Below are 17030 nucleotides of genomic sequence, written 5' to 3' on the forward strand. Positions count from 1 at the left end.
AAAGTTTCCTTCATTTAAGTCCAAAGAGGCTGGCTGGCTGATGCTAAGGAAGGAAGAAAGGGGTGGTGTTTAGGGGTCTGGGATGGAAAGCGAGTGATGTGTTTTGTAGCCTTCAGATAAAAAATATTAACAAAGTTTACACAGTGGGAAAATTTTGGTGGTGAGAGAGAAAATGACTAAAATATTACCTCAAATTTAACCAAACGTGGTGGAGCTTCACACTCCTCAGCTGACCCTAATCAAACCAAGCCTAACCCAAAGAAGCCTACCCTAACTTCTGTCTGGTGCTTCCTCCTCCCCAAGACTGGCTATCTCGTGTCTTAATCCCAAGCTGGCCTAACCAAACTTTACCTAACCTAACCTAAGCAATTCTAACCTAGCCAAACCTTACCTAAGCAAGCCTAACCTAGCCAAGCCTTACCTAACCTAACCTAACCTAACCTAGCCAAACCTTACCTAAGCAAGCCTAACCTAGCCAAGCCTTACCTAACCTAACCTAACCTAACCTAACCTAACCTAGCCAAACCTTACCTAAGCAAGCCTAACCTAGCCAAGCCTTACCTAACCTAACCTAACCTAACCTCACCTAACCTAACCTAAAGAAACCTAGCCAAACCTAACATAACCTAGCCTAACCAAACCTAATCTAACCTACATCCTCTTCCCACGGCCCCACTTAACCAAACCTAATGTAACTTTCAGAGCAACGGCAACCCTCCGATCCGGCAAGCAAGTTGGCGGCAGCGATGGCGGTGGCGGCGGCAGTGGTGGTGAGGTGGACGGCAGGGACAGAGGGGCAGTACAGGCTGCGGACATCAAGGAGAAGGTGAGCAGGGTGTTGTGTTGGTGTGTGTTGCTAAGCTGAGATGCAATATTTGTCACTCAACACTCGTGCAACACTGCCTCCATGCACAAGTGTGTCGGGAAAATGATTTAAAGTCGTAAAAATGTTCTTGTTTTACTTTATTTATTTATTTATTGATTTTGTTTTATTTTTTGTATATATAGGAGGGACACTGGTCAAAGGGAACTAAGTACAATAAGAAAAAAATACTGAGAAAAAAATAAAAGATAAAAAAGACCTCACTTAACCTAACCTAACCTAACATAAGCTAACTTAACCTAACATAACTTAGCCTAACCTCTTTTAACCTAACATAACTTAACCTAACTTAACTTAACCTAACTTAACCTAACCTCTTTTAACCTAATTTCTTTTAACCTAACCTAACCTAACTTAACTTAACCTAACCTAACTTAACCTAACCTCACTTAACCTCACTTAACCTAACCTAACGTAACTTAACCTAACCTAACCTAACCTCACTTAACCTAACCTCACTTAACCTAACATAACCTAACCTCACTTAACCTAACGTAACCTAACCTAACCTAACACCCACAGAGGAACGCACGGACAAGCAAGGTGTTATTCGGCAGTCTGATCCTGGACCTGCTCGGCTTGAAGGTGGTGCTGCCCGTGTCTCCTGCTCTCCTCGACTGTTACTCCAAGCACAACACCAGCGGCTTGTATTCCTCTCAGCTCTCCTGTGTGACTTATTACCAGCATATCATCGGTTTCGCTGCGAGGTTCCATTCTGTCTTGTTTGGTAATTGAGTGGGTTTGTTGTGTTTTGTATTGGTTTATATATTTTTAGCTTGTTTTTATTATTATTTTTTTCAATTTTTTTATCCTATTATCTATTTATTTATTTTTTGTTTGTTTGTTTGTTTACAGGGTGTGTGTGTGTTTGTTTGTGTTCCTGCTGTTCAATATTGCAGCTTGTTTTCTTTATTATTGTTATTTTGTGTTTTATTCTATTTCAGTGTTCTGAGGGAGTCTTCAGGTGTTTTTGGGGTGTTTTGGGGTGTTTTTGGAGTGTTTTGGGGTGTTTTTGGTGTGTTGTGAAGTGTTTTGATGTGTTTTGGGGTGGTTAAGGGGTGTTTTGAAGTGGTTTGTGGTGTTGTGGAGGTGTTTTGGGATTTTTGGTGTGTTTTAAAGTGTTTTGGGATGTTTTTGGAATGTTTTGATGTGTTTTGAGATGTTTAGGAGTATTTTTGGAGTATTTTGGTGTGTTTTTGGAGTGTTTTGGGATGTGTTTGTAGTGTTTTGGGGTGTTTTGGGGTATTTTGAAGGTGTTTTGGTGTGTTTTTGGAGTGTTTTGGGGTATTTTGGGATGTTTTGGTGTGTTTTGGGTTATTTTGAGAGTGTTTTGGTGTGTTTTTGGAGTGTTTCTGGGTGTTTTGGAGTATTTTGAGGGTGTTTAAAGGTGTTGTGGTAGTTTAAAATATATTGTTAGTTTACTTTTTTTTAACTTTTTATTTTCTTATGCATTATTTTATTTCTTATTTATATTGTGGTGTGTTGTCGGTGTGTCCTAACCTAACCTAACCAGCCTACCCTCTCCTAACCTCCCCTCAACCCACAGGCACTGATTGGCGTGACATTCAGCATAGGCTTCACCGTCGGGCACACTGTGGGGGCTGCGTTCTCCCGCTGGGGAAGTACTGGGTGGTTCGCGGCCTCGGCTGTCTACGCACGCACTCTCACTGTGGCTAACATAATATTCTTTGCTGTCTTCTTCCAGGAATCGCTGCCTGAGGTGTGTGTGTGTGTGTGTGTGTGTGTGTGTCTCTCATTTTTTTTTTTTATTATGTATATTTTTTTTTGTTTTTGTATAATTTTTGCTTATTTTTTTTTTCCTTTCATTTTTTCTTTCTTTGCTTATTTTGTAATTTGTTTGTATTTCCTTGTGTCTTTCAATGTTGTTAAAGAGAGGTGCATTGTGAGTAAAGCATCATTTTCTCTTTCCTTTCCTCATTTCTTTACTTTTCCCTCTTATTCCTTCCTTTCTGTCATCATTACAAACCCTTTCTCTCATTTTCCTTACCATAAACCATCAAAACATCTTAACAATCTCATTTAAATCACTTTTCTTTTCATTATCATCTGTTTGTTTACATTCTCTTGCTTTCTTTCACTTATTAATTCATTACACTCCTGTTTGTGTGTTTAGGAATGTTTTGAGATATTTTGGGGTGTTTTGGAGGTGTTTTGGGGTGTTTTTTCAAGTGTTTTGAGGTAAATTGTCTGTTTTTGGGTATATTTGTTTTTGTCTGTTTTTTGGGTATTATTGGGGTTTTGGAGGTGTTTTGGGGGTGTTTTTGCAAGTGTTTTGAGGTAAATTGTCTTTTTTGGGTATTTTTTGGGTTTTGGAGATGTTTTGGGGGTGTTTTTGCAAGTGTTTTGAGGTAAATTGTCTTTTTTGGGTATTATTGGGGTTTTGGAGGTGTTTTTTCAAGTGTTTTGAGGTAAATTGTCTTTTTTTGGGTATTATTGGGGTTTTGGAGGTGTTTTGGGGGTGTTTTTTCAAGTGTTTTGAGGTAAATTGTCTGTTTTTGGGTGTTTAATGGTGTTTTGGGAGTGTTTTGCAAGTTTTTGAGGTAAATAGTGTGTTTTGGGGTGTTTAATGGTGTTTTGAGAGTGTTTTGCAAGTGTTTTGAGGTAAATAGTGTGTTTTGGGGTGTTTAATTTTGTTTTGGGAGTGTTTTGCAAGTGTTTTGAGGTAAATAGTTTGTTTTGGGGTGTTTAATGGTGTCTTGGTGGTGTTTCAGGGTTATATAGGGGTGTTTGGGGGTGATCTAGGGTAAGTAGTGTTATCAAGGCTGTAGTGGAAGTTACTGTGGGTTTTCAAAGGGTGTTTCCATGGTGATTCACTTGTATTTTATCCCTTGTACAGTAAAACTCCCTTTCCCTGAGTTGGCAACACTGTTTGTTTACGTTCGCTGTTGTCTCGTCGTGTGTGAGTCAGATTTGTGTCTTGTTCTTCCACCGCAGGGCAGAAGGAGGAGGGACATCGGTGCCAGTTTGACCGAGGCTTGGGAGGTGATCAATCCTAGGGCTCTGTTCTCCATCAGCTGTGTCAAGGGCCTGGGCAGAGAAGGTGTGTGTGTGTGTGTTTGTATGTTCAGTATTGTGTGTTTGTTCGTGTTTGTAGTATTGTGTGTGTGTGTGTGTGTGTGTACTAGCAAATATTCCCTTATGTTTACTCCTGAAACACACACACACACACACACACACACACACACACACACACACACACACACACACACACACACACACACACACACACACACACACACACACAGACACACACCACCTCCTGTTCCTCCTCCTCCTCCTCTCCCTTCATTCATACACACACACACACACACACACACACACACACACACACACACACACACACACACACACACACACACACACACACACACACACACACACACACACACACACACACACACACTACCTCCCGTTCCTCCTCCTCCTCCTCTCCCTTCATTCATAAACATCTGTCTTTCTCTCTCTCTGTAGAACGCATGAAATTAATACAACTTAGCCGAGTTTACTTCCTCTACCTGTTCCTGTATTCCAGCCTGGAGTTAACGCTGATCTTCGCGACCCACCACAAGCATAGTTACGACTCGTTGGCGCAGGACCGCAAGTTTTCCTTCCTGGGCCTGGTCATGGCAATTACACAGAGAGGGTTTATGCGAAGTGTTAAGACTGGAACTGAAAAAGCACCTGCCAATTAGGTATGGTGTGTTCTGGGGTGTGTGTGTGTGTGTGTGTGTGTGTGTGTGTGTGTGTGTGTGTGTGTGTGTGTGTGTTGGAGAGGGTTTGTGTGTGTGTGTGGCCGGGAAAGGGTTGCCTGTGTGTGTGTTTTCAAGGGTGTTTTCATGGTTCGAGTTTAACAGGGTGTAGTGGAAGTTACTGAGGTTTTCAAGGGTGTTTTTCATGGTTCTTGTTTAACAGGGTGTAGTGGAAGTTACTGGGGTTTTCAAGGGTGTTTTCATGGTTTTTGTTTAACAGGGTGTAGTGGAAGTTACTGGGGTTTTCAAGGGTGTTTTCATGGTTCTAGTCTAACAGGCTGTAGTGCAAGTTACTGGGGTTTTCAAGGATGTTTTCATGGTTCTAGTTTAATGGGCTGTAGTGGAAGTTACTGAGGTTTACAAAGTATATTTTCAAATCTATATTTTTACTGTGTAGAATTACAATATAAAACAACAGGATTTATCAGTAACAGTTTAAGTAACAATTAGTTTAAGATCATATTATTTTCTTTTCCTTGCATTTAATCATTGTATGCCTGTATCTAATTCATGTTGGTTTCACAGGCACACACCTACATTGTGATGCAGCTCCTTGGAGGTGGAGAGCTGGCTGCCTCAGAGGATCAGGAAACACGAGAGGTTCACAGAGGCTCGCCTCGGGCTTCGGTCGTCGTGAGGAACCTGGTGTCAGCAGTTCACTACGTGCACAGGAAAAGCATCAGTGTTCACGGAGACCTAAAGCCAGACAGGGGTGAAAAGGGTTGGTGTTGAGGATAGACAGAAAAGAAAAGAAAGGAAAGGTAAAAAAAGGAAGTTTTTTTGCATTGATTTTCCATCTGCTTATTTTAAAGAATTTATTGCATGGAATATTATTGATCTCCATCATTTGTATGGCCTTTATAATAAAAAGTATGAATTTATTCCATTCAGATATTATCCTTCTCCGAGGCCATTCTAATCTAAACATCTTTTCACGGAATCTCTTGTTCAAGGATTCTTCTGAAGATTCAGTTATTAAGATTGTGGATTTTGGGTTTGCACATTTGATGCCTGACAAGGAAAAGGATGGCAGCACGAAGACACCGTGCTTCACTGTTCACTATGCAGCGCCAGAAGTGTTGCTGCAAGCTGTGCAGAAGGGAGCAAATGGTACCGCTTGAACATTCATGCACTGGTTGAGTATCTTGTGTGTAATTTTATGATGAAAGGTTTTTAATGCAGGGACGGACAGTTGTTTATAGGCATTTTTACATTATTTTTAGTGTACAACCATCCAAAAGGCATTTAGCTCAGTGTTACTGCAACAACCACACAGTACTGAATGTAGGGTTTCCTGTTTCATTAGAGATTTCTCTGCAGTGGTGTTTTCAATACAAGGAGTGTTTTCTATAGTTATTTTCTTTATTTTGAGGGCTTGCTATAATATCCTGCACAACTCTAAAAATACATCAAATTAACCTCCCACCAAACCACAATACAGACACTTCCATTGGCTGTAACATTACTGCTAATACTGCAACATTCTTCCTGAGGGGAACCACACACATTAACAATAACACATGTTACAAAAAACTACACCAAACATATTAAGCTCAACATTTTTGTATAATAATTTTTAGAAACATGAATGACCAAAAATGGTTCTAGGATAAAAGAGGAAAAAAATGACAGAACACTACAGCATAACAGTACAAATGGCAGGTGTGTCTCTTTTCTCTTATTCCTTATTTGCAAGGATTAAAGCTGTTACCTTCTTGTTACACAAGAAGTGGGACGGTACAGTTCGCTAAGCTGCCGGTACACGTAGGATGGTGCAGTACCTCGACTGAAATAAAAGAGATTTAAATGGTCAGCAGCCATTATTTAAAGCTAAGTGAGTAGATGTGCAAGATAAACAGGGTACAGTAAAATCCCTCTTATCCGGCATCAACGGGACCGCCGACGTGCCGGATACTTGAATAGAAGTGAAATTATGTCCACAACGACCACCCTACACTCACGCATCTTACCACAACAATGATCAGCTGATCTGATCAGCTGCTTAAGTGTAAGCACAACACACTTCCTTTTTTCTACAACTTTAGGCGTGATGAAGGCGTCGGGCGATAAACAGTGCACACGCGGGACTGAGTCACTGAGTAAACACAGTGCAGTGGGCTGCGGGTGGCGCGAAGCAGTGCGCTGTGGTGACAAGGGGACGGAGTATGCCTCGCGTGGGAATTTTAATTGATTTTCTGAGTACACATTGATTTTTTATTGATTTTAAGGCTCGGGGAAAAATGTGCCGGATACTTGAAGCTGCCGGATGAGAGGGATTTTACTGTATAATAAATTGAGTAAGTTGTTTATCTCACTCATAAGTAAAACATAAAGGCCTTTCATTTGATGCATTTAGGATCAGAAGTTTTACTGGGAGATGAAGTACAGTGCTAAATAACAGTTTGTGCATAAAGCTGACAAATACTGATGTCTCCTGAGGTCAGCCCAGGCCCAACAAGGAAAGCAAATGAAAAAATTAAATGAACCCCCAACATCACACCTTGAAAGGACCACACAGTCATATGAACAACACAAACTCACTTGTTAGTTATCAAACTGGTGACATTTTCTGGAGGAACGTAATCTAGCTGAGTCAGCGCAGTATTTACAGACGGCCAAAACTTTGTTCCCTCTGGGATAATAGAAGTGGTGGTTTGGTGGCTTATTTCTTCACAGCCCATCAAGCTAAATTTGTATGTGGGAGTGCACACATACAGCTGAAAATGAAGATTTGTGACAATAAGCAAAATGCACAATTCATGCCATGATTTTCAATATTATATAGGTACTGATCTGATAGTATCTAGCTCCACATGAGACAACAACAGGTTGAGGTTTGAGAAAGGACCATCCAACACTCAACACGAGGAATGTATATCCACCTACACGAAATAAACATGTGGAAAAGGAATGTATCAAAAACTGGAATCAAGAATTTCTGTGAGAATAAAATGGTATGTACTTTTGTGATACCTTCCCTGTTCAATTTGCAACAGTAAATATGTTTCAAATACTGCCCCACTGAAAGAGGTATCAGGATAATGACTAACAAATAAAACTTACTGGAACAGAATAAAACTTTGGTGGTGAGGCAAGAGAGGCTGCACCAACAAAGGTCTCAATGCCTCCGTTGGTCACCACCGTCTCGGTGCCAACGATGACCTTTGATGACCTTGTTGACACGTGACATGATGGGGAACACTGCAGAGTCTTGAATTAATGTTGTCTCAATTCCAGCAGTACATAAAGCTTTTGCCACTGGGTGACCCTGCACAAGTAAAAGATGTATTGAGAACATAAGAACATAATAAAATAAAGGAAGCTGCAAGAAGCCATCACCCCTACATGTGGCAGTCCCTGTGTTATGTATTGTGCACATCAGACACGATGACGTGAAAGAGACGCATAAAACACCTTACATCATATTTAGGGGCACGTTCGGCAACAATAACGTGGAATTTCCTTTGTGTGGCTGCCTTGGTCAGGAAGGCCAAGACCAGTGGACACATTGCACACGTCACAATGACCTCATCATTGTGAATCTTGCTTACACCTTGGGCAGCTATCAATTCTTGGCTGAAATAAAAGGAATCAATATAATACTGGTAACAAACAATGTCAATGTCCCAAATGTCAGTGTAATCTTTACTCTACCTTTGTTCAACCTCAGCTTTCTGTTCACCAATGGTCTCAAGTACTCTGTCCTGCAGCTCTGGAATAACCTCCGTGCATTTTGGGAGATCTCCACATGCAGGGTGAGTCTACTAGCATGGACTGTGAGAGGCTTGGGTACTCCACACCTTGCTTCTCTCCACGTGGTGTGTTGTGTTCGTCAATTACTATCTGCGTGAAGAAGAAAAATAACTTAAATAAATAAATGAGATACACACACACACGAGGGCAGACAGGCAAAATACGTAGAGAGAGAGAGAGAGAGAGAGAGAGAGAGAGAGAGAGAGAGAGAGAGAGAGAGAGAGAGAGAGAGAGAGAGAGAGAGAGAGAGAGAGAGAGAGAGGCTGTACTTAAGCAATTATATCTTTCCATACCACACACACACACACACACACACGCACACGAACGTTTCCCTAAGGGCTCTCTTTGACACACAGAGAAAGGCTGGTAATTCTCTGTTGATCATTAGCTACAGTATGGAAGCCTCTGTTATACTTGGATATCTCTGTGAAGTATTGTTGTTTTTTAACGTCAAATGGTAAATACTTAATAATGATAAGCTGAGATATAACACAGTATTAAGCCAAGCCTTCAATTCACACAAGCTTTTCAATGATTTCACATTACGCCACACAAGGGACGAGACATTGCAGTGTAAGTCCCGCCAGGACCAGTTTGAATTTGGCGCTTCAATCAGTAACATCTAGATACTTTGACAATTACAGTTATAATGGCCTGAGATTTATTTTTACACGCTTATAATTCTTTATATTTAATTTTCTATTAGTTTAGTATAATATAAAAGAAGTTGGTGCTTGTTATTGAAAGCTAAGTGTGTTGTGGATAGGTTTGCCTGCGTACTGTGCGGAGCAGGCTGGGACGGACGACACAACCAGACGTCAGACACAAGGCACTAGGTTAAAAGGGTGCCATAAACTGGTGCTTTATTTAACGTATTTTCGCAGAACAAGACAGTGACAGGGGCCGTGGTGGGTGCCTGCGTGTGCTGGTGCAAGCTTGGTGCCTGCCGGGAGGTGCCTGCAGTGCCACAAGGGATAATATTGGTAAGAAACCGGCCCACCACTTGTCCAGCCAGCTAATTTGCACAGTGTGATGTAACAGGCGGTAACTGTGATAGTGTTGTTACGTGTCACCCACAACAACAACAACACAGGGCTGTCAGGTCAGTGGTTAACCTTACTGTTTATTGTTGAGCCTCGTATTTCATGTTTTTGCACCTGGTTAGGAATATATTGACGTGACCCAGCATTCCACGGTGCCACAAGCGCTCCAAGCCTCCACCACAAAACTCTTACTAATTAACCATGACAGGAATTATAAAAACGTCAAAAAAATACACTTATCTAATGTTATCAGCTGAGGTGGAGGCAGCCTTCCCCATTTGTCCGCCAATATCTGCTTCATTTCTCACTTATTGTAAGCCTAACACGTCACTAAGTGGAGCCACATAACTAGGCTTTCATATCCGCTAGCTAGATATATCTGCCATTGCCTCATTTAGTTACGATGGAAGAATAACAGGCAAAATAGCGGCCGTTCTCTCCACTGACAAGGGCCGCCATGATGCCTGGCTACCTCTGCCAACCTGCTTCAACCTGTGGGTTCCAATATTTTTTTATTTTTTTCTTAACTTCTTTATTCTGCTGGTATAGCATGTTTTTTATGGTTTATAAAAATAATTATTTGCTTTAGAAGTATTTTCGTGGCTTGTGTTGAGTTGTGTTGAATTTTGTGTTGCTTGCCGAAAATGCGGGGTGTTTTTTTAGCAGTATTTTGACAAACTTGATTTTTTATTTCACGTTCTAACTACGTCTTTTGTATTTCTAAAAATTGCTTATGATTTTTAAATTGTTTTTTGGTTCCTGTTGAGAGAAATAAGTGGACTTTAAAAATGGTTTATGGTCCTGTTAAAAGTTGTTATTACAACACTTTTTGTGTTATTGTCTCTCTATTTGAGCTTGTAACTAACTTTTCATTGCTTGAAAAAATTGTTTGTATGTTTTAAAGTGTTTTATCTTGTTGTTGAGTGAAAATAGGTGGACTTTTCAGTGGTTTTTAATCGTATTTAGGTTCAACACTTGGTTTTTACACAATTTCGGTTTTATTTGTTTACTTCTTGTTCCAGGTCACTTTTGATTGTGTAAGATGATAGTTCAGATTTTTTAAAAATTTTTACGTTCCTAAAAATTCAAATGTTGTGGACTTTTCAATGATTTAAATGGTGCCGAATATTTCAACACTTTTTCCATATTTCATTTGGATATTTTTTAAATACTACTCAGGCTAGAGCTGTTTTAATATTGTGAATATTATTTTAAGTATTTGTCAAGTCAGAATATATAAGGCATTCCAGCCTAGCTCCATTTTTTCGAGGGGTCAATTTCGAAATGAAATCCGTTACGGTACGTAAAATTGCCGTGACGTCACGGCCGCCATCATGGACCAGGGACCTTGATCGGCTCCGCTGTCTCCTCGGTAATAATTATCGTACTTTGCAGTGTTTTCCTGGTGTTTCCACGTGTTTCTAAACTCAGACGTGTAGATAAGAGTAGAATGAGTAAGAAAATAAGAGAAATAGAGGAGGAAGAGGAAGGGAGAAGGAATAGAGGAGGTGGTAAAACAGAAAAATGATAAGAAAACAATATTTAGCTTAATTTTCCCTGCTGCCCTGTCTGTCTTGGTAGTATTTGTCTTCCCTGACAGTGCTTCCAGTGTATTTGGTGTGTTTAAGAGGTGTTGGAGTGTGTCTGGAGGTGTTTAGGGAGTGTTGCAGTGTGTCTGGAGGTGTTGAAAGGGTGTTGAAGTGTGTGTTTTAGGGATTTGGTGATGTTTGAGTCAATATTTAGCGTTCCTGGTGTGTTTTGGGGTGTCTTAGGCTTGTTTAGGAGTGCTTTAAGTGTGTTTGGGACTGTTTTCAATGTTTTGTGATGTTTCAAGTGTATTTTAGGATGTTATGGACGAGTTTGGGTGTGTTTTGTGTGGATACCGGGGAATTTTGGGTGCGTTTGTGGGTATTTTAGGTCAGTCTGGGTGTTTTGGGGTGTTTTAAGTGTGTTTTGGGCCGTTTTCAGTGTTTTGGGATGTTTTAAGTGTGTTTTAGAATGTTATGGATGAGTTTGAGTGTGTTTTGGGTAGGTACGGTGTGTTTTCGATGCGTTTAAAGTCAATTGGGTGAGTTTTGGAGTATTTTAAGTGTGTTTAGGGATATTTTGGTGCACTTTCGATGTGTTTAGGGTGTTTTTTGTGCGTTTAGGAGTGTTTAAGGTGTTTTAAGGTGTTTTAGTGTGGTTGGAGTTGCTTTTGAGGTGTTTTGGTTATGTTATAGGCATGTTGCAGATAAGTACTGGGTCTTTGAGGGTAGAAGTGGTGTGCTGGAGGTAAAATAAAAGGTTCTGGAGTGTTTAAGGGGGGACTGTGATAGTAGAAGCGTGTCAGGGGTGTTATAGCGTGTGTTGTGATGTATGAAGCTTCTAGATGCACGTGTGTGGGATGTCTGGGTCTGTACGAGGTGTTGTGGTGTTGGAGTCCTAGCAGGGGAAGGTACTGGAGGTTGTAGTGATGGGTAGAGGGTAAAAACAGAGGTACACTTTAGGTTAGGTAAGGTTAAGCGTTCATTGGTGTTGATTCAGTAATACGATCTTTTTTTCTTTTAAGATACAAATGTAGAGGGACGAAATAGGGAAGCAGGAAGACCACCACCACCATCACCACCAGCAGTGTGGAAGAAAGTTTAGGCAAGCGAAGAAAGTTGGAAAATTAATAATTAAACGCTTGCTGTCTTTTATTATCTTGAGTATAAAATGGTTATATGACAATCTCTCTCTCTCTCTCTCTCTCTCTCTCTCTCTCTCTCTCTCTCTCTCTCTCTCTCTCTCTCTCTCTCTCTCTCTCTCTCTCTCTCTCTCTCTCTCTCTCTCTCTCTCTCTCAGCTTTGTATTAGTTACCCGTTGACAGAAGTGACAGCCGCGTTTTCTCTTGTCAGATGTAAACAAATCGGTAGTTTCCTTCCAGCTGGTGATAAAACTCTTTCTCGCTCTTCCTCACTCTCCCACGTCACGGAAGCAGTGTGTGTGTGTGTGTGTGTGTGTGTGTGAAGAAGAAAATGTTATATTATATCTACGTGTTTAAAAGTTTCCTTCATTTAAGTCCAAAGAGGCTGGCTGGCTGATGCTAAGGAAGGAAGAAAGGGGTGGTGTTTAGGGGTCTGGGATGGAAAGCGAGTGATGTGTTTTGTAGCCTTCAGATAAAAAATATTAACAAAGTTTACACAGTGGGAAAATTTTGGTGGTGAGAGAGAAAATGACTAAAATATTACCTCAAATTTAACCAAACGTGGTGGAGCTTCACACTCCTCAGCTGACCCTAATCAAACCAAGCCTATCCCAAAGAAGCCTACCCTAACTTCTGTCTGGTGCTTCCTCCTCCCCAAGACTGGCTATCTCGTGTCTTAATCCCAAGCTGGCCTAACCAAACTTTACCTAACCTAACCTAAGCAATTCTAACCTAGCCAAACCTTACCTAAGCAAGCCTAACCTAGCCAAGCCTTACCTAACCTAACCTAACCTAGCCAAACCTTACCTAAGCAAGCCTAACCTAGCCAAGCCTTACCTAACCTAACCTAACCTAACCTCACCTAACCTAACCTAAAGAAACCTAGCCAAACCTAACATAACCTAGCCTAACCAAACCTAACCTAACCTACATCCTCTTCCCACGGCCCCACTTAACCAAACCTAATGTAACTTTCAGAGCAACGGCAACCCTCCGATCCGGCAAGCAAGTTGGCGGCAGCGATGGCGGTGGCGGCGGCAGTGGTGGTGAGGTGGACGGCAGGGACAGAGGGGCAGTACAGGCTGCGGACATCAAGGAGAAGGTGAGCAGGGTGTTGTGTTGGTGTGTGTTGCTAAGCTGAGATGCAATATTTGTCACTCAACACTCGTGCAACACTGCCTCCATGCACAAGTGTGTCGGGAAAATGATTTAAAGTCATAAAAATGTTCTTGTTTTACTTTATTTATTTATTGATTGATTTTGTTTTATTTTTTGTATATATAGGAGGGACACTGGTCAAAGGGAACTAAGTACAATAAGAAAAAAATAAAAGATAAAAAAGACCTCACTTAACCTAACCTAACCTAACATAAGCTAACTTAACATAACTTAGCCTAACCTCTTTTAACCTAACATAACTTAACCTAACTTAACTTAACCTAACCTAACCTAACTTAACCTAACCTCTTTTAACCTAACCTCTTTTAACCTAACCTAACCTAACTTAACTTAACCTAACCTAACTTAACCTAACCTCACTTAACCTCACTTAACCTAACCTAACGTAACTTAACCTAACCTAACCTAACCTCACTTAACCTAACCTCACTTAACCTAACATAACCTAACCTCACTTAACCTAACGTAACCTAACCTAACCTAACACCCACAGAGGAACGCACGGACAAGCAAGGTGTTATTCGGCAGTCTGATCCTGGACCTGCTCGGCTTGAAGGTGGTGCTGCCCGTGTCTCCTGCTCTCCTCGACTGTTACTCCAAGCACAACACCAGCGGCTTGTATTCCTCTCAGCTCTCCTGTGTGACTTATTACCAGCATATCATCGGTTTCGCTGCGAGGTTCCTTTCTGTCTTGTTTGGTAATTGAGTGGGTTTGTTGTGTTTTGTATTGGTTTATATATTTTTAGCTTGTTTTTATTGTTATTTTTTTCAATTTTTTTATCCTATTATCTATTTATTTATTTTTTGTTTGTTTGTTTGTTTACAGGGTGTGTGTGTGTTTGTTTGTGTTCCTGCTGTTCAATATTGCAGCTTGTTTTCTTTATTATTGTTATTTTGTGTTTTATTCTATTTCAGTGTTCTGAGGGAGTCTTCAGGTGTTTTTGGGGTGTTTTGGGGTGTTTTTGGAGTGTTTTGGGGTGTTTTTGGTGTGTTGTGAAGTGTTTTGATGTGTTTTGGGGTGGTTAAGGGGTGTTTTGAAGTGGTTTGTGGTGTTGTGGAGGTGTTTTGGGATTTTTGGTGTGTTTTAAAGTGTTTTGGGATGTTTTTGGAATGTTTTGATGTGTTTTGAGATGTTTAGGAGTATTTTTGGAGTATTTTGGTGTGTTTTTGGAGTGTTTTGGGATGTGTTTGTAGTGTTTTGGGGTGTTTTGGGGTATTTTGAAGGTGTTTTGGTGTGTTTTTGGAGTGTTTTGGGGTATTTTGGGATGTTTTGGTGTGTTTTGGGTTATTTTGAGAGTGTTTTGGTGTGTTTTTGGAGTGTTTCTGGGTGTTTTGGAGTATTTTGAGGATGTTTAAAGGTGTTGTTGTAGTTTAAAATATATTGTTAGTTTACTTTTTTTTAACTTTATTTTCTTATGCATTATTTTATTTCTTATTTATATTGTGGTGTGTTGTCGGTGTGTCCTAACCTAACTTAACCAGCCTACCCTCTCCTAACCTCCCCTCAACCCACAGGCACTGATTTTGCAAGTGTTTTGAGGTAAATAGTGTGTTTTGGGGTGTTTAATTTTGTTTTGGGAGTGTTTTGCAAGTGTTTTGAGGTAAATAGTTTGTTTTGGGGTGTTTAATGGTGTCTTGGTGGTGTTTCAGGGTTATATAGGGGTGTTTGGGGGTGATCTAGGGTAAGTAGTGTTATCAAGGCTGTAGTGGAAGTTACTGTGGGTTTTCAAAGGGTGTTTCCATGGTGATTCACTTGTATTTTATCCCTTGTACAGTAAAACTCCCTTTCCCTGAGTTGGCAACACTGTTTGTTTACGTTCGCTGTTGTCTCGTCGTGTGTGAGTCAGATTTGTGTCTTGTTCTTCCACCGCAGGGCAGAAGGAGGAGGGACATCGGTGCCAGTTTGACCGAGGCTTGGGAGGTGATCAATCCTAGGGCTCTGTTCTCCATCAGCTGTGTCAAGGGCCTGGGCAGAGAAGGTGTGTGTGTGTGTGTTTGTATGTTCAGTATTGTGTGTTTGTTCGTGTTTGTAGTATTGTGTGTGTGTGTGTGTGTGTGTACTAGCAAATATTCCCTTATGTTTACTCCTGAAACACACATACACACACACACACACACACACACACACACACACACACACACACACACACACACACACACACACACACACACACACACACACACACACACACACACCACCTCCCGTTCCTCCTCCTCCTCCTCTCCCTTCATTCATACACACACACACACACACACACACACACACACACACACACACACACACACACACACACACACACCACCTCCTGTTCCTCCTCCTCCCCCTCTCCCTTCATTCATACACACACACACACACACACACACACACACACACACACACACACACACACACACACACACACACACACACACACACACACACACACACACACACACACACACACTACCTCCCGTTCCTCCTCCTCCTCCTCTCCCTTCATTCATAAACATCTGTCTTTCTCTCTCTCTGTAGAACGCATGAAATTAATACAACTTAGCCGAGTTTACTTCCTCTACCTGTTCCTGTATTCCAGCCTGGAGTTAACGCTGATCTTCGCGACCCACCACAAGCATAGTTACGACTCGTTGGCGCAGGACCGCAAGTTTTCCTTCCTGGGCCTGGTCATGGCAATTACACAGAGAGGGTTTATGCGAAGTGTTAAGACTGGAACTGAAAAAGCACCTGCCAATTAGGTATGGTGTGTTCTGGGGTGTGTGTGTGTGTGTGTGTGTGTGTGTGTGTGTGTGTGTGTGTGTGTGTGTGTGTGTGTGTGTGTTGGAGAGGGTTTGTGTGTGTGTGTGGCCGGGAAAGGGTTGCCTGTGTGTGTGTTTTCAAGGGTGTTTTCATGGTTCGAGTTTAACAGGGTGTAGTGGAAGTTACTGAGGTTTTCAAGGGTGTTTTTCATGGTTCTTGTTTAACAGGGTGTAGTGGAAGTTACTGGGGTTTTCAAGGGTGTTTTCATGGTTTTTGTTTAACAGGGTGTAGTGGAAGTTACTGGGGTTTTCAAGGGTGTTTTCATGGTTCTAGTCTAACAGGCTGTAGTGCAAGTTACTGGGGTTTTCAAGGATGTTTTCATGGTTCTAGTTTAATGGGCTGTAGTGGAAGTTACTGAGGTTTACAAAGTATATTTTCAAATCTATATTTTTACTGTGTAGAATTACAATATAAAACAACAGGATTTATCAGTAACAGTTTAAGTAACAATTAGTTTAAGATCATATTATTTTCTTTTCCTTGCATTTAATCATTGTATGCCTGTATCTAATTCATGTTGGTTTCACAGGCACACACCTACATTGTGATGCAGCTCCTTGGAGGTGGAGAGCTGGCTGCCTCAGAGGATCAGGAAACACGAGAGGTTCACAGAGGCTCGCCTCGGGCTTCGGTCGTCGTGAGGAACCTGGTGTCAGCAGTTCACTACGTGCACAGGAAAAGCATCAGTGTTCACGGAGACCTAAAGCCAGACAGGGGTGAAAAGGGTTGGTGTTGAGGATAGACAGAAAAGAAAAGAAAGGAAAGGTAAAAAAAGGAAGTTTTTTTGCATTGATTTTCCATCTGCTTATTTTAAAGAATTTATTGCATGGAATATTATTGATCTCCATCATTTGTATGGCCTTTATAATAAAAAGTATGAATTTATTCCATTCAGATATTATCCTTCTCCGAGGCCATTCTAATCTAAACATCTTTTCAC

General features: G+C 41.0%; 3 long non-coding RNA genes across 7 annotated transcripts; 2 read left to right on the top strand and 1 right to left on the bottom strand.

Annotated features, from left to right (window-relative positions):
* The first annotated feature begins 1657 nt into the window (after positions 1-1657).
* Positions 1658-5534, top strand: LOC135111627 (uncharacterized). Its single transcript, XR_010273816.1, has 4 exons — positions 1658-2603; positions 3839-3944; positions 4437-4596; positions 5179-5534. It is a non-coding gene; the product is annotated as an uncharacterized LOC135111627 (long non-coding RNA).
* Positions 5535-5808: 274 nt separating this feature from the next.
* LOC135111633 (uncharacterized) lies at positions 5809-9944 on the bottom strand. The gene is made up of 6 exons (XR_010273839.1): positions 9839-9944; positions 8308-8496; positions 8073-8229; positions 7717-7921; positions 7195-7370; positions 5809-6439 (listed from the first exon to the last, which is right to left on the bottom strand). It is a non-coding gene; the product is annotated as an uncharacterized LOC135111633 (long non-coding RNA).
* LOC135111628 (uncharacterized) lies at positions 8854-16972 on the top strand. 5 transcript variants are annotated; one of them, XR_010273819.1, is made up of 6 exons: positions 8854-9508; positions 12001-13219; positions 13790-13994; positions 15170-15275; positions 15870-16029; positions 16620-16972. It is a non-coding gene; the product is annotated as an uncharacterized LOC135111628 (long non-coding RNA). The 5 variants fall into 5 exon arrangements; XR_010273821.1 differs by having other exon boundaries at positions 8977-9508; positions 13096-13219; XR_010273818.1 differs by lacking the exon at positions 8854-9508 and adding an exon at positions 10783-10821.
* Positions 16973-17030: the final 58 nt, after the last annotated feature.

The sequence above is a fragment of the Scylla paramamosain genome, chromosome 22, assembly GCF_035594125.1.
Source record: "Scylla paramamosain isolate STU-SP2022 chromosome 22, ASM3559412v1, whole genome shotgun sequence".
Lineage (NCBI taxonomy): Eukaryota > Metazoa > Arthropoda > Malacostraca > Decapoda > Portunidae > Scylla > Scylla paramamosain.